Raw genomic sequence first — 24,640 nt, 5'->3', positions numbered from 1 at the left:
GTGTAGGGGGCTTTTACACTTCACTGCTAAAAGCAGCTTAAATGAATAGTTTACCCCAAATTAAAATTCTCTCATTATTTATTTACCCTCTTGCTATCCCAGATGCGTATGAATTTCTTTCTTCTGCTGAATACAAACAAATATTTTTAGAAGAATATCTCTGCTTTATAGGTTCCAACAATGCAAGTTAATGGTGGCCTGAACTTTGAAGCTCCAAAAATAATAAAAGGCAGCATAAAAGTAATCCATATGACTTCAGTGGTTAAATCCATTGTAGATGTGAGTGAGTAACAGATCAATATTTATGTACTTTTTTACTGTAAATTATTCTTCCTGCCCAGTCGGTGGTGATATGCATGAAAAATGCAAATCGCTAAAAACAAAAGAAGAAAAATTTGGAAGTTTAAGTGAAAGTGAATATTTATAGTAAAAAGGAACTTAAATATATATCTTTTTCTAACCCACACCTTTCATATCGTTTCTGAAGACATGGATTATTTATATGCTTTTTTGAGCTTCAAAGTTCTGGCTACCATTCACTTGAATTGAATGGACCTACAGAGCTGAAATATTCTTCTAAAAATCTTTGTTTGTGTTCAGCAGAAGAAAGAAAGTCATACACATCTTGGATAGCATGAGGGTGAGTAAATGACAATAACATTTTCATTTTGGGGCAAACTATCCCTTTAAATCAGCCTAAAATTATCAACTAGTCTCCCAGCTAGTGTTTCAATGAATTCAGAGGGGTTTTGGGCAGTTTTTACGCTGGTCAGCCTGGGAGACTAGCTGGCACCAGCTTTGTCAGTCTGAGAGATCAGCTAGACAAAAATATGAGTAAAAACATGTAAAAAGTATAGTTTTCACCTTCCTCCCCTGAGTTGTTTTCTAGCAGAAGTGGTAAAATAGCTGCCTCTAGTAGGACTAGTCACTGTGACAATCATATTGATGAAGCAAACTTACTGCGGTTCAGTACCAAATACTGCAATGTGAAAAGAGACCTGTGAGGGTTGGGGGATAGAATCAAAACCATGTGTGAAAACAGCCGGTAGAATTTCTGCTCTTCCGCCTCATCCTTTATCATCAGACTGTTGCTTTGTGTGTAGAGTGATCCTGGAGGGGCAGCAGAGATGTTCAAGGCCATGAGAAATAATTAGTCTGCTTGGCACATTGTTGTCTGCCCTGGTGGTCTGTTGTTTTGGTTAATGTGTCCTATCAAAACTTTCAAAGTTTGCAGAAAATAATAATGTGACCTGTTGAGCATATTGCACTGAGAGATCTTCCTGTGGATTAACAAGCCAGGCTAATGAGCCTGAAATGGCTAGAGCAGGGGCTGAACTTTGGGCTAAGGTCACATTTCACAGCTTTCTTTGAGGTATCATTAAACAAAGGCTAAATAGGTGACAGATTGATTTTCTTCTGCACGTTATTGCCTTTTTATCTCTAATATTTAAACTTAAGTCAAAGAACAGAGGCATAAAACTTGCCAAGCAATCACAGCTAAATGTAAAATTAATCATCTAAAAGGGACAGTTCACCCAAAAATGAAAATTAATCATTGGATAGTCACCCTCATGTTGTTCCAAACCTGTATGACTTTCTTTCTTCCAACACAAAAGATGCTAAGCCGAATGTTGATTTCAGTCACCATTCACTTTCACTGCACCTTTTTTCCAAACATTGAAAGTGAAAGGTGTTCCACGGAAGAAAGAGAGTCATATAGGTTTGGAACAAAATGAGAGTGAATAAAATATGACAGTCATTTTTGGGTGAACAATCCCTTTAAAGAAACTCTGCAGAGCTACTCTAGCTACCAGCTAGAATATTTGCATAACCCTGCAACATGGATGTTCAACAAGGAGTCTGCTTTAGTACTGCAGGGGGTCTGTCAATTATTTTTTTATCTCAAACTATTTTTTGTTTGTGTTAAATAAACCAAAATACCTCATTAATTCTACTTCAACCAAAACTGAAGTGAAGAAGCTATTTTTAGCCAAAAATGTCAATGTCCCTTGCACTTTAAATGTAAGAAGTCAAATTAAAATGTAATGCACAAGCATATGATCCTGTACATCAATAATGATTGTCAAGAAATGGCTATCCATAATGGCTTTGCAATGTAAGCATCCTAAAAAGTATGTCAGTGCATTAATATGGAACTATAAGCTTCTTATTTGGCAATTGGAGATGTAGGCTGTCTTATGTCTTTGTAGACCAATCTCTCCTTCTGACTCAAGACTCAATGCTAAAATATCCCAAAAACTTAAGCTAACATTTATGGAAAGATCTGTTAACAGGCCTGCTCAAGCAGTGCTGTCAAGTGTGTTGAGAGGGTCTAATCTAAAATATAAAATGTACAGCTAGTTATTTGCACTGTCAACCCCAAGTAAGCATGGAACTCACACCATCTGCACATTCTCACACAACTGTGACATTATGCACACAGCTTTTTCATTACGCAAGCAGTAACATTAAATGTCCTCACTCAGCTCAATGCTACACGAACAGAATGAGCTGTAGGCCAATATTTTGCTTTTATTTTTCAGAACAAGCTGTTCTGCTTGTTTGCTAAATGAGTGCATCTTCTGGTACTTCTGTATATCGGAGTAGCTGGTACATGCAGGGTACCTGTTCAACTACCATTAGGAAAGAAAGATACCTTTTAACTTTGAAAGCACTACATGCATTTTGTGGCCACTTTTTACTTCTGCGGTTTGTGGATCAGCGAGGTATGTTTACAAAAGCCACGAGATTGTTTGGCCTTTCATCCTAAAATATATCTATTGTATAACAACTCTGGTTTGAAATCTGGCCGACCAGTGGCAGGTGTGGGCACTATCCCGATGAGCGAGAGAGCAGCAATGACCTACAGTCAATGAAAAAGCAAGAAACCAAAAGAGGAGATGGGCAATTCAGTTTAAAGATGACCAAAAGCCACATGTTTTCAAAAATAATCTCTCCAGTTGTTTTGAGCATGAGTTTGTGAGAACAAATGTCAGGGATTTTAACTACAGTCATGGAGAAGAATTATCTTGTGTTTGACGCACCTAGTCAGTGATTAGTTATGTAAAGTGAAGGACACAACAGAAACAAGAAAATATTAATCTTTAAATAAGTGTAGGGTGAGGAGCTTCAGTTTTCTAGTGTGCACTTGGCTTACCTATACAGTATATACTGTGCACTTCATAGCACTTCATTCAGATTGATAACATTTAACTCTCCATGCATGGAAACATTTGGCAGCCTTACTATCATACAATAAAGGCATCTGAATTGAGTATTTTTTATTTTATTTTATTTAATTTTGTACTTATTTGCTTTTTTTTTTTTTTTTTACCCACTTGACCCATGGCACACCCATACCTCACCCCTGCTCATGGAGAGTGTTTGGTTCTTGGTACATTTTTATTTTAATTTCATTTTAAATATTTTGGACTATATATATTTATATTATTGTGCCATTCTGTTTTAGCATTTCTGTTTAAGAAATACCTCTGTCAAAATGGTTACCTTTCAATTTCAGTCACTTGCATCGTGTCGCTGACGCTTATGGGAAAAACTCCTTTTCTCTGATTTCTGAACTCCTATTTGATCACACGAGTTCAGATGCAACTGAATTGAGCCAATGGCGTTCGCCCATTCAGCCAATGACATTGAGCGCGTGGCGCTCATCTTTCTATATAAGAGGGCGGCATCAGTCAGAACTGATCTCCATCGCTCCTGGATTTCACTGTTGAATTGCACTTACCTGCAGTGGATGGTGCTTCCCTTCCTGAAGATGACCGTTCCCCTGCCGTGCTCTGGTGAGCTAAAAGAGTTAAATATTTCCACACTTGCGCTGACTCGACAGTCCTTTTCAAGATGCCATCGCATAAATGCAGATGTGGGAAACCTGTTCCCACGTCTATGGGCACAAGATCTGTGTGTTCTGTCTGGGCTGCACCCATGCAGAAGCAGCGCTGGTCGAGGCTGAATTCCCACACTGCGAGGCAATGTGCCACAAAACGCTCCGTGCTCAGATAGCGCTATTTAAGCGCAATGACCCGACTGCTCTCGCTCCGTTGCCTCCCCTGTCCCTTGCTCAAGGCGAGGATATGGAGCAAACAGATTGTGAGGCTGTACCACCGGCTCAGGCCCCGCATGCACCCACACCCCCACACTCTTCTTCCCCCCTCCTGTTCACTAAAAGTCTTCGCCCGCCCGATGGCGCTACCGCCCTCATGCAGTTCGGCAGCGGTGAACATGGAGAAGAGGAGAATGACGACGCTGTATCTCTCATGATGTCAGACACTGTTCCCTCGTCCACGTCAATGGAGGAAGCTGTTTCTCCCCCCCTAAGAGGCGGAGACCATTTGTCCGCATTCTCACTAAGGCTATAGATGAGCTGGAGCTTGAATGGTCACCTCCGTTACAGCCAACTCGTTCTTGGCTGGACGAGTGGTTTTTGCCAGGCCGCCAAACTAAGACTGCCCTGCATAGACCTGGCCCATTTTTCACTGAGGTCCACGCTGAACTCTCCAAATCGTGGAGTTCACCATACTCGGCGAGGCTGCACCTCTCCAATACAGTAGCTTTCACATCTGTCGACCGCGGAGATCAAATGGGATATGGCTTGCTTCCCCCTGTTGAACAGGTGGTAGCAGCCCACTTATGTCCCTCGACTGAAACTGGCCTGAGATCCTGCTCACTGCTCCCGTCTAAGCCATGCCGGCTTACTTTGACACTAGCGGGACGTGCCTATAATACAGCTGGGCAAGCTGGTGCCGCCTTGCTCACGATGGCAGTTCTCCAGGTCTACCAGGCCAAAATTCTTTAAAAAAAATGGATGAATCCGGTCCCGACCTGACCATGTTCAAAGAACTTCATAACCGATTTGTCACTAAGAGCAACAAAGGCCACTGCCGGAGCGATTGGGCGCTCCATGGGAAATCTGGTCATCCTAGACCGTCACCTTTGGCTGACACTGACCGACATGCACGATGGGGACAAGTCGGCCCTCCTGTTTATCAGCCCTATCTGTTTAGCCGGTATCCCCCACTGGTCTCTTTGGCAACGCAGTGGAAGCCCTGTCGGAGCGCTTCCAGACAGCCCAAAAACAGCAGCAGGCTGTGAAGTATTTCATGCCTAAACAAGACAGTACCACCGCTCAGCCCAGCTGTTCACGCTCCGCTTCAGTGCAGCACCCCCCGAAATGGCAACACTCTACACCCCAGGCCCCTCAGGGTCCATCTGAGCTGGCCGTTCACCCGAAAAAGTCTTGGCCGAAGCGCCGCTATCCACAGCCACCGCACCAAGTGTCCCGCCCAAAGGAAAAACCTTCCTTTGATCAGCCTCAGCGTTCCTGACGGCTTCCGCAGCATGAATAGGAGTCTGCGTTATTCAACACGGGGAAGCCCCGCCCCCAAGTGGACTCACACAGAATACCTGTTCTCTCCTTCCACCATTCTTGTTCGGGAGATTGTTCACAATTTTTTATCTGCACCAATAAAATGTATAAAAATGTGCACTCTGCCCTCCTTGCTGGCAGTGCATGAAGAGAAAAATATACAAACACTCACAAAAAGAGCTATGTTCCTCTTCACGCACCCACACACATCCCACAAACCGTCGCCCTGCCCCTGGGCTGGGTGCCGTGTTAAGCTCTTCAGTGATCTAGCTATCCCCACTGTCCAAGCGAATAAAAGCGTGGGAATCCCTTCCCGGCATATCAAATTGGGTGTTAACAACTCTAAAGCATGGTTACACACTTCAGTTTGCGAGACGGCTGCCACGCTTCAGTGGCGTGATGCCGTCCACAATATCATCTCAAAACGCTCACATTCTGCATGCAGAAATCGACAGTCTGCTAGCAGTACAGGCAATAGAACCTGTCGAGCTCAATGAGCATCAAAAAGGCCTTTACAGCCGTTATTTTCTTGTCCCGTCCAGTTCTGGACTTAAGGCTTCTGAATCGCGCACTGTCAAAGCGCCCTTTCAAAATGTTGACACAAAAGCAGATCATAGTACACATCCGTAAGAATTACTGGTTTGTCTCAATAGATCTGAAAGATGCCTATTTTCATATCCCGATCATTCTTCATCACAGATGCTTCTTGAGGTTTGCATTCGAGGAGACGGCATATCAATTCACAGTCCTGCAGTTCGACCTTTCCCTCGCTCCGCGCACATTCACAAAATGTGTGGATGCAGCTTTAGCCCCTCTGAAAGCAGAGGGGCTGCGCATACTCAATTACCTAGATGACTGGCTCATTTTAGCACAGTCAGAGACTGTGGCGCACTCGCACAGGGACGGGCTGCTCATGCATTTGAATACGCTTGGCCTACGGGTCAGTGTGAGGAAGAGCTCATTAATTTCCAGTCAGGAAATATACTTCCTGGGGTTGCGTTTGAACTCTGTAACAAAGCACGCTTCGCTCTCGGCTCTCGGCTTATGGCAGCCTCAGCAGCAGTCACTCCCCTTGGTCTGTTACACATGAGACCTCTGCATTGCTGTCTCAACCACCAAGTTCCTCAACAGGCATGGCGCTACGGCACCGTCGCATTGTAGTCACCAACCATTGTCTGTCTGCGATAGCACCATGGACAGCTCCGGGGCTTTACCAGCCTGGGGTCAACTTAGGTCATGTTTCCAAATGTAAAGTAGTTACTACAGATGTGTCCAACACGGGCTGGGGTGCATTATGCGACGGCCGCCCGGCATTCGGGGAATGGAAGAATTTAAAACAGATCTGGCAGATCAACCACTTGGAGATGTTGGTGGTTATTTTAGCCCTAAAAGCATTCGAGTCAGAGGTGACGGGGCATCATATTCTGATTCGCACTGATAACAAGTCGGTAGTGGTATACATCAATCACCAGGACGTTGTGCGATCTCCAGCAATGATGACACTCACGCGACAGCTCTTCAAATGGAGCAGTGAGCGTCTCCTGTCATTACAGGCAACCCATGTGCCTGGAGCCCTGAATTTCAGAGTGGACATTCTCACTCGACAGGGAGTGATCGCAGGGGAGTGGAAAATCTACCCCCTGATGGTCACGGAGATCTGGAATAGGTTTGGGAGGGCGATGATAGATCTATTTGCCTCCCAGGAGACCTCTCATTGTTCCCTGTGGTATTCCATGACAGGACAAGGCCCGATGGGGGTGGATGCATTAGCTCACAAATGGCCAGTGGGTCGAAAGTATGCATTCCCCTGCTGCACCTCATTCCTCCACTCCTCTCCAAAATCATGGAGGAAATAGAAACAGTACTACTGATCACGCCGAGGTGGCAGAATCAACCGTGGTTTCCATAAATAGTGGAGCTCCTTTATATGCATCCACGGGAAATCCCACTAAGACGGGACCTTCTTTCTCAGGCTTGTGGCTCAATTTGACATCCGTGCCAGAGTTATGGAATCTACATGTGTGGCTGTTGAGCAGGTCACGTCGGATGAAGAAGACCTCTCACAGACTATAAAGAATACAATTTTGCACTCTAGAACCCCATCTACGAGACGGCTCTATGCCTACAAATGGAATGTGTTTGTGAAATGGTGCAAAACGCCACATGATGATCCCATTAATTGCCCTATTTCTGTCATTTTGTAATTTTTACAGGAGTGCTTAGTCGCAGGTCTTACTCTGTCTACGTATATGTAGCCACTATTTCGGCAAATCATGCAGCTGTAGGGGGCATGCCAGTAGGTAGACACTGTTTCGTGGTCAGTTTTCTAAGAGGCGCGAGGTGATTGAATCCTCCCCGCCCAGCTACAATCCGTACATGGGACCTAGCCTTGGTGCTGCACGCGCTGACTAAAGCCCCTTTTGAACCAATCGAGACTATCGATCTGCGTTCTCTTTCCTTTAAAACAGCTCTCTTACTACTTGTTTGGAATTACGAAATGAGACCGAAAAAACTTTATATTCCCAAAGTGCTCTATACCCCCTTTTAAGGCACAGGTAGTCACTTTACAAGCCTTTTACCCCCCTCCCTTCTAGTCAGAAGAGCAATACTCCCTCCATATGCTTAGTCCAGTCAGAGCGCTACACACCTATGTGTACCACACGAGCTAATTCAGACAAACGGACCAGCTTTTCATCTGTTTTGGAGGTCGCTCGAAAGGCATGCCAGTCTCAAAGCAGTGACTGTCACATTGCCCTATTGCCCACATGCCCAATTGGCAATAAGACCCACTCAAAGCCTCTTGGGCATGGGAAAATGGTGTTTCCATACAAGAAATCTGCCTAGTGGCAGGTTGGACTTCGCCCAGCACCTTTGCACGATTTTACAACCTTGACGTGCATTCGGTGGCTTCACAGATGTTGTCTATGTAGCAGCATTCATTCACTGTGTTCTAAGGCCCGCTTCGAGAACTTGATGAATTCACTTCGCTCCCAGACCGCACGTGCCTGTGCTCTCCTAGGTCTGTTTAGCATTTTCTATTCATCAATGCAATACTTGGCCCTTCATGTTAAGCGCCGTCATACTTCGTTTATACTGCCTAATTACACTATATGCAATATCTCTTATGTCTCAGCTGTGCTTTAGACATTCGAATGTCAAGCGGTGCCACACTTGGGCCATACCGCTTGAATATATATTTACTGTGTTTCCCACACAAATACATTACTATACTTGTGTCTCGGTCATACTTTAGACACTCATTCTCTGGTTAAAATATAGTTATGCACTATGATTCCCTTAGTGGAACTGTGCACCTGGCTATGCTCTACTAGGTCCGCTTGGAGCCCTCTTAAAGGCAAAGCATTCCGCTACTGAGTGATGCGGATGTGCTCGTTACCTCGCCCCCTCAGAACTGTCAGGTCGAGGTTGATTTCTTATACGCTTCCTATAAGCTAAGCGTTGTATCTGTACGACACAATCTCATGTCCTGCCCCTTCTTTACACTCTGGGTAGTTACAACAAGATTCACTCTTGAGTGTTATGTGTTATGTGTCCTTTGTCCAGTACTGTGGCATGATCATACACGTTCCCATAAGCGTCAGCAATGTGATGTAAGTGACGGAAATCGAAAGGGAATATCTCTGGTTACGTATGTAACCTCGGTTCCCTGAGATGCGGGGAACGAGACATCGCGTAGCTAGCCGCGCTACCGGACATCACTATCAGGTGGCTCAGCCGGCGCTTTCAGTCGATAAATTCTGACTGATGGCATTATGCCGCCCGCTTATATAGAAAGCTGAGCGCCACGACCTCAATGTCATTGGCTCAATCCAGTTGCATCTGAATTGGCGTGATCCAATAGGAGTTCAGAAATCAGAGAAAATGAGTTTTTCCCTTAAGCGTCAGCGACGTGATGTCTCGTTCCCTACATCTCAGGGAACCGAGGTTACATACATAACCAGAGACGTTCTCTTCTTTACGTTTTCTGTTTTTGAAAACAATTTGAAAAAAAGTTCACATGCAAAAGCCAGTAGATAAATGTCATGATGTTTTCAACCATATAAAGACCATATTGCAGTCAATGAAAAATTGTTTAAAATTGCAACTTTATGAATTTTTTTTTTTAATGAAATTCCTTATGTACCGCATTTTAACCTTTTCATGAGTAGGGTCTAAATTCACCTGCAGTGCCCCCTGGAGTTATTTTTGCATGTGACACTGCACAGCCTGTAGAGGTGGGCAGAGTGTAGAGTATTTGTTTTATTTTTTTATTTCTTGTCATAGTAAAATAAAATACTGTAAACAATATAGTAAACATGTGAACAAATGGGTTATGTCTGCTGTACTGTATTTTTAAAAATTATTGTTTAGTTAATTTTTGTAGATGTAAAAAACAAATGAACAAATTTTATCAGCAGTTCGGTTTGCCAGTGCGCACTGTTTGACTTCTCAGACATTGTGTGCGTGTGTGTGTTTTTTTTAGGTTACAAACTGGTAATTACAAGGGTATTATGTCATAAATATGAACATTTCTAGTGTTCCCATAATTCAAATTGCTTAAAAAAAACATACGAAACGATGTTTTTTTGAAAATATTAAAATACAGAAAGTTTTTTGTGAGGGTTAGGTTTAGGGTTAGGGGGTAGAATCTATAGTTCGTACAGTATAAAAATCATGTCTATGGAGAGTCCTCATAAGGATAGTTGCACCAACGTGTGTGTGTGTGTGTGTGTGAGTGTGTGGGCAGGTTTGGGTTGTTTACGAGGAATTTTTTTTAGGTTACAAACTGGTAATTACAAGAGTATTATACTATAAATGTGGTTTATGAGGACATTTCTAGTGTCCCCATAATTTCAGTCACTTAAAAAACATACGAAACGATGTTTTTTTGAAAAGGTAAAAATGCAGAAAGTTTTTTGTAAGGGTTAGGTTTAGGGGTAGGTTTAGGGGATAGAATCTATAGTTCGTACAGTATAAAAATCATTATGTCTATGGAAAGTCCTCATAAGGATAGCCAATAATGTAAACAGACTTGGTTGCGTGCATTGGATAATCACACTCGATCAGCATGTTTTCACTGTTAGTATATGAGTTTTAAACTGTTATCGTGGTGCTTTTGTGATTGTTGGCTGTCTGTTTCAGAAAACAAACATATTATATGCCTGAAAATTTTTGTGTGAATGAAAACGTATCTGCACCTAATAACCAGACGAGGCTGCGTGCATGGGAAGATCGTGTTTAGATATGATGGCTGTGAACTGTTATCGTGGTACTTTGGTGAAAATTAGGCTGTTTATTACATAAAATAAATATTATGTGCTTGGAAAGACTCTTTGAGTAGCTGTTTGTTTGACGAATGACAACCGTTACTAATGTAAACAAATGGCAGCACGCATCGGAGGAAGATTGCGTTTGATATACTGACTGTGTGTATAAGAGCTGTAATCTTTTTATCATGGTACTTTGACAAGTTGGATGTATGTATATAAAATAAACTTATTCTGTGATTTAAAAGACTGTATGAGTAACTGTTTGAGTGAATATAAATTACAGGAGCTTAACCAGCGCAGCCTGCGTTGGCGCGGAAGCCGATTTGAATCTGGCATCTTGTACCGTAACTGGCTGTTGCAGAAACACATATGTGTGACGCTACTCTGCGAGGCCCAGTTATTAACCGTCATATGTGTGACAGTACGTATGAAAGGGTCAATGACAGTTCTCTCTTCTATCACATTATTAATGAACCGTCTCTTCAAGTGTATAAAAAACCTTTACAGGTGCATCTCAATAAATTAGAATGTCGTGGAAAAGTTCATTTATTTCAGTAATTCAACTCAAATTGTGAAACTCGTGTATTAAATAAATTCAGTGCACACAGACTGAAGTAGTTTAAGTCTTTGGTTCTTTTAATTGTGATGATTTTGGCTCGCATTTAACAAAAACCCACCAATTCACTATCTCAAAAAATTAGAATATGGTGACATGACCAATCAGCTAATCAATCTCAGTAAATTGTCGACCTTCTGCAAAGTATGTTAATTTACTGTATATGCACTTCAAAACTTGGTAGGGGCTCCTTCAGCTTTGGTTCACTAGGCTCAATTCGACAATGGCATGGAGGTGATCAGACTGCTGGCACTGCTGACAGTTGTCTAGAAGCACAGATTTCATTGACAGCGGCCTTCAGCTCATCGGCATTTTTGGTCTCTTGTTTCACATTGTCCTCTTGACAATACCCCATTCATTGCTCTATGGGATTCAGGTCTGGCTGAGTTCACTAGCCAGTGCATGTATACCAACACCATGGTCATTTAACCAGACTTTAATGCTTTTGGCAGTGTGGACAGGTGCCAAAGCCTGCTGGAAAATGAAATCAGCATGCTTTACAAGCTAACCAGCAGAAGGAAGCCTGCAGCGCTCTATGATTTCTTGGTCAACGGGTGCAATAACTTCGATTTTCAAGAATATAATGGGTGAACTTCAGCAAGGAATGGACTGAGGCTGCGGGTCAAGGCATCACAGACTGCGCAACCTTACACACTAGACGTGTCAAGGAATTTGGGCTACGAGCTTGTCGTACCCTTCCTCTAGATTCTAAGCCACTCCTGATTACCACATGACAACGTCAGAGGCCTGCTCTACCTGGGCTAAGGAGAAGAAGAACTTTGGACTGTTGCCCAGTGGTCCAAAGTTCCTCTTCCTTAGCCCAGATGAGAGGCCTCTAACGTTGTCTGTATTTCAGGGTGGCTTAAAGAGGAATACGACAACGGTAGCCTAGAGTCCTGGACGCGACAGTGTGTGGAGAAGCTCATGATGCCTCAAGTTCAGCTTGAAGTCCAGTCCGTGTGAAGGTTCACACAGATTCTGTGAATCGATTTGGGGTGACAATCGTCAGTCTGCTGGTGTCTCGGTCCATTGTGCATCTTTTGAAAACCAAAGTCACTGCACCCGTTCTACTCAAGACATTTCTGTGAGCATGCTTCAGGCTTCGCTTCTGCTGAACAGCCAGCTTCTTTGACAATGAATGCTTGATGGCTTACCATCCTTGTCCAGGGTGTCAGTGATTTGGCACCTGCCCACACTGCCAAAAGCACCAAAAGTTGGTTAAATGACCATGGTGTTGGTGTAGCTTGACTGGCCAGCAAACTCACCAGACCATTTGAAGCCCCATAGAGAATCTATGCAGGTATTGTCAAGAGTTGATTAAATGAGAAACAAGAGACCATATTCTAAAATTTTGCAGATGAGCTGAATTGGCCACTGTCAAAGAAACCTGGGCTTCCATCACCACACTCAGCAGTGCCACAAGACTGATCTACCTCCATGCCACGCGCGAATTGAGGCAGTAATTAAAGCACAAGGAGCCTCTACCAAGTATTGAGTTGACATATACAGTAAATTAACATGAACTTTTCCAGAAGGCCAACAATTCACTAAAAATGTTTTTTTTATTGGTCTTATGATGTATTCTTGAGATTCAGCCTTAAGCTTATGAAATACAATCTCATTAGACTGAAGTTAAATATAAGTACCCTTTTTGACAATAGATTGCTATTCACGTGTTCAGAATCCACTTGCATTACTGCATGAAAGCCGCCATCCTGACCAATTATTTACCCAGCTATGGTTACTGATCAGTGACTCTTATGAGGGCAATGTTTAATTGCCATGACTTCTGTCGCTTGCTGTTTCACTGAAATAGCTGAATCTCGCTGGATCTCATCCAGTTAATTCAAAGGACAGTCACTGGGTTCAGTAGTCAGAGTCAGCCGGGTTTTCTTTAAAAGGATTACACACACACTGCTTACATAAAGTCATTCTTCATCAGTCTCACCCACAAAAAAAAAAAAACAAAAACAAAAACAAAAACACTGCATAACGTTTACACAACAAAATCTGACAGGTGCTGGAAAAAAAAAAAGAAGCATTTAAGTCAGGCCAATAAGGACTTTCTCCTCTCTCTCACTGTTTTCTTTACCTCTTTCTCTCATACTTTTTGTGGGATGACAGTTGGTAGCACTCTATGTATCATACTCACTAGAGTGTTAAATTATTTTAAGCGAGGCTGTTTTACCCAGGGCTGAGTGGAGACGTGCTAATTCCCCCGATCCTTGGGCTGCTGGATAAATGCTGTTGTGGCCCAGGAGTGTTGAAACAGTGGTTTTGGAAGGAATGTGTACAAGTAGAACAGATCTCTTTCTTTCTCACCTCTGACAACCTCCAGAGGTTTTACAGGCTCAGGCATCAAGTTTAACACAGGCTCAAGTTTAACACAGGAGAGGCCTGTTTCTCCTGTTAAAAGGAGGTTTTTATTCTCCCTCAGCTCCATAGAAAGTACGTGAAAGCTATTGTGTTGCGCTCCGTCTTGCTGTTTTTGAACACAAGCATGTGTCGTCTGTAAACACCCTCTGAGAAAATCTGATTGGGGTCAGATGAACCCCAAACCAGCTTAATTATACAAGGCTTCCTATATGCATGTACTAAAATATGCACTGTATTTTTGCACAAACCTTATAGCTAATTAGCAAACATATTTAAAGTCAACATGAAATCAAAATTAGTTTCATGATGGATAAAATCAATATTTTTTTCTTGTCAAATATCCAGTTTCACTCAGAAGTTTGTCACATTATGGAGGTAAAATGTGTTCCAAACGTAATTTCATGTTGACTTTAATAAGCAAGTAAAGAGTGGAGAATGTGCACAAAAAATTAAAAAAATAAATAAAATAATAATAATTATAAAAAGATTGTAAAATTTGTAAAATTAGTAAATCTTATTGGTGTAAAATTAAGTTAAATCTACTTACCTTCATGACATAATATTAAAGTGAGTAAATTTAACAAACATTTTAGTAAATACAGTAACTTTTACTTTCAAATTTGATATACATGGTAATTAAATAAACTTTAATGAACTGAAATGTACATATTATTAGAACATGCCACATTTTAAACTTTCCATACAAACACGTTTAATGCTGCACCACATGTCATACGGATGCCTCCCACAAGGAAGCTTAATGCATGCTATGTACACAAAAAAAGAAAGAAAATGGGCCAAGCCAAAAATAGCAAAACATTAAACTTTTAATGGTCTTAACCACAAATCACTGGTCAGGAAATTAGCAAGAATTGAACAAATAGATAAAGTAACTTAGTATGGGATAGTTTTTCCCTTTGATGCAGACAGCTTTTTACTGAAAGAAGAGTCGATGTTGTTACATTCAATGTTGATAGCTTCAATTAGTTGATAAGTAGTTGAAAAACATTTCCCATTCAAATCTGGACTCAGAAACATGAGCCTGATGGACTTGTTCTCAAGCCACTTCTTGGTTGTCTTTGCAGTGTGGGCAGGAGCATTGTCTTTTTGAAAAATAACATCTGATCATTCCTCTTTAGAAAACAACTTTTCAATTGTGGGAGGTAAGTCTTTCTGCAATATTCTCCTGTACTCCAAAGCATTAATTGACTTTTCACAGTGGCCACGTTTACATGCACCCTCATAATGCAATTGCAGTGCGATTAAGGTAATACTGTGATTAAACTGTTGCTCATGTAAACAGAATATTGCAATTATGATATTGCAATTATGCAACTGCAGAATCTACAGCCCCACAGCAAAAGAAAATATATTTTCCTGAGATGTGAATGTCCGTTTGCAGTCTTAAAAATTAATTATTAATTAAAATTAATTAAAAATTAATTAATTAATTAATTGAATGTTGGTGAGATAAAAAGACTGTATCCCGCAAATAAATGGCAAATACATCTTTCAAATGGGCGGAACACAACAACATCCAGCGCGCATATTCTGATTCACAAACAAGTGACTCTTATGAACCGATTCTCTTTAGTGAATCAAAACAGACAGAGCAACCAGTGTAATCCAACAAACAAATGACTCTTACGAACCGATTTTGTTTAGTGAATCAAATGAGACAGCACATCCAGTGTAGTCGAAAATTACTCTTAATAATCGATTCGTTTAATAAATTGTTCTAAAAGACTCACAAACTGACTGACTAATTTTCCTTATGCTAAGCTGTATTTAAAGATACATATTTGCAACAAGATGTTTTTTGTAATATTATTTTATAAAAAAGCATTAAAACATCACATTTCTCAGCAATAATCAGAGTATTGGCAAGTAGCATGTAAACAGGATTGAAGAGGTTTACCCTACTACATCTTAATCTAATTATTCCTTTTACTCGGATTATTGCAATAAACTGAGTATTGGTGTACATGTAAACGTAGCCAGTGAAGCAGCTCACCAGTACCAGCAGCTGGAAAGGCTCCCCACACCATGACATCTCTTCCTCCATGCTTCACTGTGGTAGAGATGCATTCACTGTTTCTCACCAGATCTTCGAAGACACCTCTCTGGAGCATCATCATGCAACTCAAATCATGATTCATCCCTCTACACAACTCTACTGAACCACTCTGAATCAAACTTTCCATATTCTGCCAAAAACCTCATTCTGTCTTTGATGTTTTTCTGAGACAGCAATGGCTTTTAAACACATCTTCTACACACAAAACCTGCATTAGATAACCTTCTGGTTATTGTTCTTCTCAAAAGAGTCTTGTTTTCTGAGGTCTTGAATTTTGCTGACAGTTTCTGTAGGCTTTTTTATTTTCTGTCTTTGAGAACTGTACATTTCAGCAGGTGGTCATCCCTGCATGAAGAGGCTTTGAGCCTTCCAGATCCTTTCTTTCTGACAACATCACCTGTTGTTTCAAAGCGTTGACCTATTTTCTTAATAGCTGTTAGAGAAATAGAGATTGTCTCTGCCTTTAAGGTCTTGTAAACTTCAGAATATCTACAGTTGGCCTGACACAGACCAGCTATGCGGTTCCTGACAGTAACCCCTGCATGATATTTTGCTTTTTTTGGAGCAGATTTGATCACTCCTTTACCTTGAGACTCACAGCACTGCATATTAAAGATCTCTCCTTGCTCTGTCACTCTTGGTTCCATTCATGAGCTTGTTGTCAGACCTTTGATGGGCTGCATCAGGTGTGGCAGATCACCAACTAATGACTAATCTTTTAAGAAAGTAAAAACATCCCAGAGGATATTTTTGGAAATGTTGTACACCCAGACATGTGTTATTTTAATTATTACCATGATTTTACCTTTGCATACAAGAAATTTCCCTGTTTCCAGTTTTGCCCAAACAGCAGAATGAGCAAATAGTGGCACAGAAGTTCACCAGCAGTGCATGCATTTGTTTAATTCTTTCTAATTTCCTGACCAGTGATTTGTTTTACCATTTTGGGCTTGGCTTATTTATTTATTTATTTATTTATTTTTGCTTAGGAGTGTAGTCATTATCTTGCATGACTGGCTACAGTTTCAAGATATAGATAAAGACCTCAACACTTGGTGCACAAAACATGGTGACAATCAACAGACAATATTTTTGACCATGAATGGGTCATTTTAAGTAAAAAATTAACTACAGACTGCACAAAATAAGAAATTACCAAACGTAACAACAAAATCAACAATAAAAATGGTTTAAATATACTTGCAAACAGCAAATTCATGCAGTCGTATTAATTATTCAAGACCAGAGCATGCTTGGAAAACCAGCTTCGAAGAGTTAAGAAAAATTTTATTTTTTTTATTTTCCTGTGAAATTTACTCAAATTAGCAAATAAATATGACAAGGTTGTGTACTTCAGGACTGAAACATAAAGACACATTGTCAAGATAAAATTAAATAATATTTACTTATAAGCTAAAGCATTAATTTTTGCATGTTTTAATATAGAATGTACTTCATATTTTCAAGTTCATGCATAATCTAACTTTTTCAATGTAGAAAATACTCAATCTTTTCTGCTATATTTACTTCACCACAAAGTATATATTTTTATAGTTTGTAGAACTTTGCATTCTGCGGACATCTGCAGCACTTCCTATTCTGCAGCCACAGATTCCATGCGGGCCTAATGTTGCCATGTAGCACAGCTCTCAGAACTGAACTGAGCTTCATCCAAGTTTGTAAAACAATTGATTTTTCTGTAGTTTCCTTTTCTTGTTTCCCACAGTATCACTCAAAGTTACAGAACATAACTTCTCAAAATAATTTCCCTTGAATGTAATAATCGCTCTTGTCTGTCTGTTCTTTCTCAACCTTCAGACGTCCTCCAACATTCTTTTACAGCACATGGGAAGCCTCCATTCGCCTCCTCATGCTTCACAAGTTGATTGTTGCCATGTCTGGTTATGATAGCGCTGTGCAGGGTAGGAAGAGGACTGTGGCTTGGTTATGGGCTGCCAGGAACACAGGCCAATGTTTCCCTGCCGCCCTTCATGCACATCATGTTCACTGGACAATTTCCCAGATGCACTGAAAAAGAGACAAGTTAATATGTGGAACTGTAAACCTGTACTTGCTAATAAAACACAATGGGCTTCAGTTCCACGGAGTGCGGTTGTATAGAGTGTGCTGAGATGTGTTAGCATGTCACGTTTTGTTATTTTTACTGTAAACGTGCTTGCTAATATGACACGATGGGATTTAAAATGTCTGGTAGTATAGAGTGTGCTGAAATGTGTTAGAATATGTCATTTTGTGATTTTTGTTATATTATGTTACTATATAACTGTTCTCACTAATAAGACACAATGGGATGTATTAACAGAATATCTGCAATTTTTTTCTGTAAACCTGTTCTTGATAATACGGCACAGTGAGCTTCTGTTCCACAGTATGTGGTAGAGTGCATTGAGATGTGTTAGAATATTTCATTTTGGTGTTTTTACTATAAACCTGGCTTGCTAATACGACACGGTAGGCTTCATTTTCACAGTATACGGTTGTTTGGAGTGGGATGAGATGTGTTATAATTTCTTATTTTGTTATTTTTTGCTAGATGTCTGTGAACAAATTACCCCCATTGAGCCCTCAACTCATTTTGCCTGATTTAGTAATGTTCCATGCTCCTAGAGATAGAATTTAAAAGTCTGTATTAATTATAATATTATGGTAATAATTAATTTATAATGAATGAGATGAAAGAGTTATGCATAATGAAAAGTATCTTAATTTACCTCAAATTATCCAAGACGAGTAGCCCTTCAGGTAGGTACTGACATGCCAAACCTGAAGTGCAAAAATTCCTTAAATAGAGCTAGTTAAATTATTGACATAGTCTTCACTGCATGATTATAAGATAGAATACATTAATACTTATTTATGGCTGTCAGAGTTTGACTGAGAAGCAGGCCGTTAATTAAAAATAGCTGTATAGTTTTTAATGTTTAGTCCTAAATTTGTGTTCATGTTTGATTGTAGATGGCTTAGCAGAGTTACTAAAGTTATCCAGCCAAGAGCATTGAGTGGTTTTCCCTTCTTCTTGCCAATATTGTCGTTTGATAAACATGAATTACAAAATCGGTAGGTCTAAAAGGCTGCATTAAAACTGCAAAGTCCAATGCACAGATCAGATATTTTAACAAATATCAGATTTTTTCAATTTGATTCTCATATTGAATTTTGCTCTATTTATGATATCTGAGATTTTCATGTACATATTCTTCAATTATGCTGATATGGTGCCACAGGGATGATGGATTCTGCATTCAGCTTAGGGCTTCAATACACTTCAGTATTATTTATGATGTGGGACAGCTGTCACTGTTAACCTTTAGATGGTGTGTCATCACAGTGACCTATCAGCATGTCATTTCTGCTTGTGTACACTGTTCTTTTCCTCTACCTGTCCGCCTTTTTCTCATGTGTGGATTAATAAGGAACAAGCAGGAATAACACTCTTTTTTTTAATTATTATTTGTTTGCACTTGTCGAGGGGGAGAGTCAAGCTCAGGCATATTGTATGTTCAAGCATCTGCTGAGCCAACAGGGAAACAACGGAACATGTTATTGCATGTCATTCTCTTGGTATCGGTAGGCTTTCTTTCTGTTGTATTAGAGAACCACACCCCAGTCCTCTTGAAAAGGTGGTTTGGGGTTTGATTCATTGATCTCTGGTATAGTTCACAGTTGGTATGAAAGCAATCCGTCCTAAATCATGGAAGTAAACTGCTATTGAAGACGTATGATTTGTATCTTTACATGCTACCAGTCACACTTATTATAGCATAATGCATTTCTCTGCTGCTTGTCTCCGAATATATTACCTTGGGAAAGCAGCTTGCATTCATTGCATCTCTTACCATGCGCCAGCGGCAGACAAACTCAAGCTCCATTCTGCACAAGTAAAGTTTTGTTGGTAAATCTAAAGGGAAAATATTTCAATTATACCGTGAATCTGGCCTGACATATTCTCCTCCAGAGTCGTTATCTAGCTACAGTGGTAAACAGCAACTGCTAGTACTCACAGTGGTACTCACACCCATGATGCAAATGTTCCATGGTTTAGACCCAAAAATACAGTGTGAAAAGAAAACATCAGGGGAAGGGGGAGGAGGAGAGAATCAAATTTGGCTTCGAACCAAGCAATCAAACCAAGTGTGAAAACAGCCCTAATGAGATTAAAGAACAATCCAAAGTTTTCCAATGAACTGGTAGTCAGCTTGGTAAATCCATGAGGAGGAGAGGGGCTGACTGGCACTTATGTGTTTGACATAGATGAGTTGTGTCTAATCTTTGTCTGTGATTAGTGTCTTGTTCCCATGGTCATTCAAAATATACTTCGGTCAGACACGTTTGAGCATTGAACACGCACAGCCCAATTTTTCTAACCGTGCATCTTTGAATGCACAGAATGTGCATGCATCTGGAATGTTTTGCACTAATTAGTGGGACCACAAGGTGGCAACACGAACATTTGAGCCGTTGCTGTTATGAAGAAGCACTAGAAGAAGATATAATCGCTGCTAAATATCAGGAGATGAAGGTAAAAACAAAAACAGTGGATTTGCAAGTTAAGAGCTACTTTGCACATACATTACCACTTGCACATGTGCATATGCCATTCTGTTATATGTCCGATTATTTGTATGTCTATTTATATTCTCTATTTATTCTTTCTTTTTTATATTATGTGTCTCACTGTAATGTTCTGTGTGCACTTGTTTCTCCTATCACCAAAAAAAATAAAAAATGTTTACGTGAGAATACTTGGCAATAATGCTCATTCTGATTCTGATGTGTGCGGAGGTCTTGAGATACCAGCATTTGTATAACTTGAGTCTGAAGGAATATAAAAATGTCTTTATGGGTCTAAACTCCTGAAGTGAAACAGTTTTGTGTCTCATAGCAGTCATAGCGTGCATGCGCCAACTGCCTGTGTACACAGTTAGTGCACAGTTATATGGAGTATACTTTGATAGGCTCTCGTTTGACTGTATGCAGACGACGAGCATTTGCGTCAAAGTGGAAGTATACCTAGGGCTTTACACTACTACACTCGACTGTCAGCAGTATCTGTTAGCTAGAGGAAAAGACAGGAAATCTGTGTGGCAGTCACTTGGATCTTGTTGGGATCAAGGCAGGCTTAGGACTTTGACCACATATACTACCAAAGAGAGATGAAATCTTCCCATTTTTTGAAAGAACATTGAAAAGCCAAGTCTACATTCATCAAATGGATTGGATGGGTCAAGTGTAAATTCTCTGCTAAAAAAGACCACTGCTGCATTTTCCAAAAGTATCGTAAGCTTAAGTAGATCGTAGAGGCCATTGGCGCCAATGGTTTCTGCAATCTACTTTGGCTTATGATGCTTTGGGAAACGCAGCCCAGGATAGTAACCAGCATATGTTGTGTTTTGTATGCTGGTCCCCAGAATGGTATAATGGTGTCCCTACCACGCACATGACATGGAAATGTGAACCAGATTTTGATAATTTTTGTTTGACTTTAATGTGAGATTTTATCATTTTAATACCTATGTATTGTGCTGTTTAGGCTTATAGCTCACTGTGCTGATATTCTGAGTTGCTTTTGAGGAAATTCCATTGCAATAAACATTCTTTATTCCCACATACCGACTCCCGACGAAAACCCGAATAACCGTTCGTGAAACCTTGAGGTTAACCAAATGGTAAAAAAGGTTACAGTACACATCCCTACTAAAAATTATCAACGGATAATGATAAATCCAGATATTTGGTCAGCTCACGTGTAACTTAACCAGTTAGCAACTGTTAGCTCATTAACGTGGCTACCTGGCTACTGGCATCGTACAGAATACAAATCTTATCCTTGTTAAAGTTTTGTTGAATTGAAGGTATTGTCACTGACATACCTTCTTCATTCTGATCAACTAATTCTAAATAAGTCTGGTTGGTTCGACGTTCAGTGAACTTGCTGTTAATTTGATTATGGATGATAATTCTTAAATGCGCTAGCTGATTTTACCTAGGCAAAGTCCATCTTAGGGAGCGAGAAGGGATGCTGCGAACAAGTTGACTGGCGCATGCATTCAAATCTACTTGGTGTGTGGATTGTGAACAAATTAAGATTAGAAATTAGGCTTGCATAATAAAACCTCAGTGCCTGTGATACAGAAAAGCTGCACCCCTGTGAGAAAAAATAGAAAGCTCCCACTCGAGGCATTCGTAACGTGTCTGATGAACTTGAGCACAAACAGTGATAAAAGTCAAATTGCGAACTGTCAATTAATGCAGGTGGGGCTCACTGATCAGAATTAATTTACATTTGAAGCCAGAATTGCTGCCTGCCTTGTTGCTTTTGTACCCTGATGTAATGAACATTAAGCCTTTTTTTTTTCCATCACAAAAAAACATTTGGGGCTATTAACAATAGATCCGGGACTTCAGCCCTATCAGCCAGGGTCTAGCTATGCCGCTGATTTAAAGTATAGAATTCTCTGCTGTTGCTTTTGTGTATGTCTGATTTTCTTTGTTAAGCCGACTCTGTCAGCTCTATAGAGAAATTATATAGAGGGGGAGTATTTAATGTTCTTATTCTCTGTGATTTCATTGATTTTCTTTTTTTTTTTGAGAAAATGTGAGCTCACTCAGGAAATCATAGAAGTCTATAGCCTCTATCTGTCTTTTACAAAAAGCATTTAAGGTTCCATTACTCCAGTCAGTGTACAGACAGGATCAAATTCCCCAGACACACATCATGTGATCTATGGAGGGGCTCGGAGCTTGTCGGCACAGACCCATTTATAAATCACTTGGGCAAGGAAGAGCATTCGGGCCTGTGCTGACCCATAAGTTTATCTCTCTTTTGAAGGTCAAAGGTCCTCTCTTGGGACTGGGAAAATGTGGTATATCTCTGCTCTTCCATGGAAAGAGATAAAAGAAGACAGGGTGCGCAGTGTGTGCATCAAGGATGCAGGACTCTAAACTGTTAACTAAGCTCAAAACAGTTTTTGCAACTATTAAAAGTGCCAATAGGCAAAATATCTGATTATGAAAACTGAAATAATGTCAGATTGCAAATAACTGTGCATATCTCAGAGTCGCCGAACACTCTGTGTTCAACAGTAGTGTTTTTACATTTCATAAGCAGACAATCTTGTACATCACCATTTCAATTATTGGCCATGTGTTGCGATGCCCTGCCCATTTGAAAGCTCGATCAATCATCAAATAGAGAAGCGGTGCTTCCAGGTGGAAGCCCAATGTCCAACACACTGAAAACTTTTTAGAGTGTGGTTTACTTAAAAAGAAACCTAGGAAACAGTTTCCATGAAGAAATTGCTAGTAAATTTAACAGACCATATTTTCAAGAAAAAGGCTATTGACTTGTTTCAGTGATGTCACTTTTTCCCCCGTAGCAAATGCTTTTGATTCATGCAAAGTCCCAGGAAAGGTGTATACAGGTCTGAGATCAGCACAAATATTGGCAAATTTGACTTTCTTTGACTTTTACATATATTTTATCCATGATTCATCTCCGTACGCTGGTGAGTCTGATGTGTGACCGACAAGTACACATGCCTCTCGGTACATCAATGTAAACATCTCTCATTCAGAAGTTACACATGTTTGTGTTGTTTTCTGATCTGATTTGGTCCAAATATTACAAAACTTTTGTGATGATCCCATCTGTATGAATATAAGAGCTACTTTTAACTCATGAAGAATACACAGAAAGCAACCGAGGCATATTAGTGAATATATAAAATATGTTTACATTGTAGTCTGGTAGTGTGAAACAAGTCTGTGCTTCATGATCTTATGATGTGTTGTTTATTGTTATATGTTATTAAAAATATAAACCATATTGTTACAGGGTAAATGGGAAAGGAGGAGGCGAGAACCGGCTTGACAATATAAATAATGATTTAATGATTAACAAAAAGACAAAAACATAAACACAAATGCATACAGGGCAGCTGCCTGTAGCTCTCTCTCTCTCGAACTACAGCCTCTGGCGGCCTTTGTCCCTCTCGTCGGCTTGATTAGCCTGATTAGTGGCCGGGCGTGTGTCCTCACGGCCCGGCCCCGCCCTCCTCCTTGCTACACTCCTCCCTCCTTTCCTTCAGGCCGGGGAGCCCCCGACATGACGTACACCCCCCCCCCCCCTTCCGGCCCCGCCTACCGGCAGGTCTTCCCCGCCTTCTCGGACCTGGGAGGGAGACAAGGTGAGAAAAAAAAAGAAAAAAGAGCGATACGGAGCGACAGCTGGAGAGAGAGAGAGAAAAAAAGAAACTTGCCAGTCTCTGATACACCGTAGCCTGGTCCTCGTTCACTCCTCCACCCTCTAGTGGATGACAGCCGCTCCTCCCCAGGTGGATCAGAGGCAGTCCTCCGGTCCCTGGCAGACGGAACGCCCCGCCGTGTTTTGGTGGAAGGCTCTAGGTGGTCGGCAGTGAGCCCCTCCCCACTCGCGGATGGCCGCGTTTCAGCGGCTGGTAGGGGTCTCTTCTGCCCCTGGCTGCTTTCAGGCGGCTGGGCTCCTCAGTCCCCCGGTGGACGGCCGTGGCTGCTCCTTTGGGGTGGATGGTAGTGGTGAGGACTCTACTATCCCTCCTCCTTCCTGGGCTTCAGCAGCAATGTAACAGGGTAAATGGGAGAGGAGGAGGCGAGAACTGGCTTGACAATATAAATAATGATTTAATGATTAACAAAAAGACACAAACATAAACACAAACGCATACAGGGCGGCCTGTAGCTCTCTCTCTCGGCGGCCTTTATCCCTCTTGTGGGCTTGATTAGCCTGATTAGGGGCCGGGCATGCGTCATTACGGCCCGGTCCCGCCCTCCTCCTTGCCACACATATATTCACATTATAGGCTGTGTCTCTTTGGAAGGATGCGTCCTCCAGAGGTCGCATTTGTCGGCCGCATACGTCA

General features: G+C 41.0%; 1 protein-coding gene across 3 annotated transcripts in view; it reads left to right on the top strand.

Annotated features, from left to right (window-relative positions):
- The window catches only part of LOC127442145 (beta-1,4-galactosyltransferase 2-like), a 230,419-nt gene that overhangs the window by 78,605 nt on the left and 127,174 nt on the right, over positions 1–24,640 (top strand). The window lies entirely within an intron of this gene.

Source organism: Myxocyprinus asiaticus, chromosome 6 (assembly GCF_019703515.2).
Source record: "Myxocyprinus asiaticus isolate MX2 ecotype Aquarium Trade chromosome 6, UBuf_Myxa_2, whole genome shotgun sequence".
NCBI lineage: Eukaryota > Metazoa > Chordata > Actinopteri > Cypriniformes > Catostomidae > Myxocyprinus > Myxocyprinus asiaticus.
This window is presented reverse-complemented; position numbering and strand designations above follow the sequence as displayed.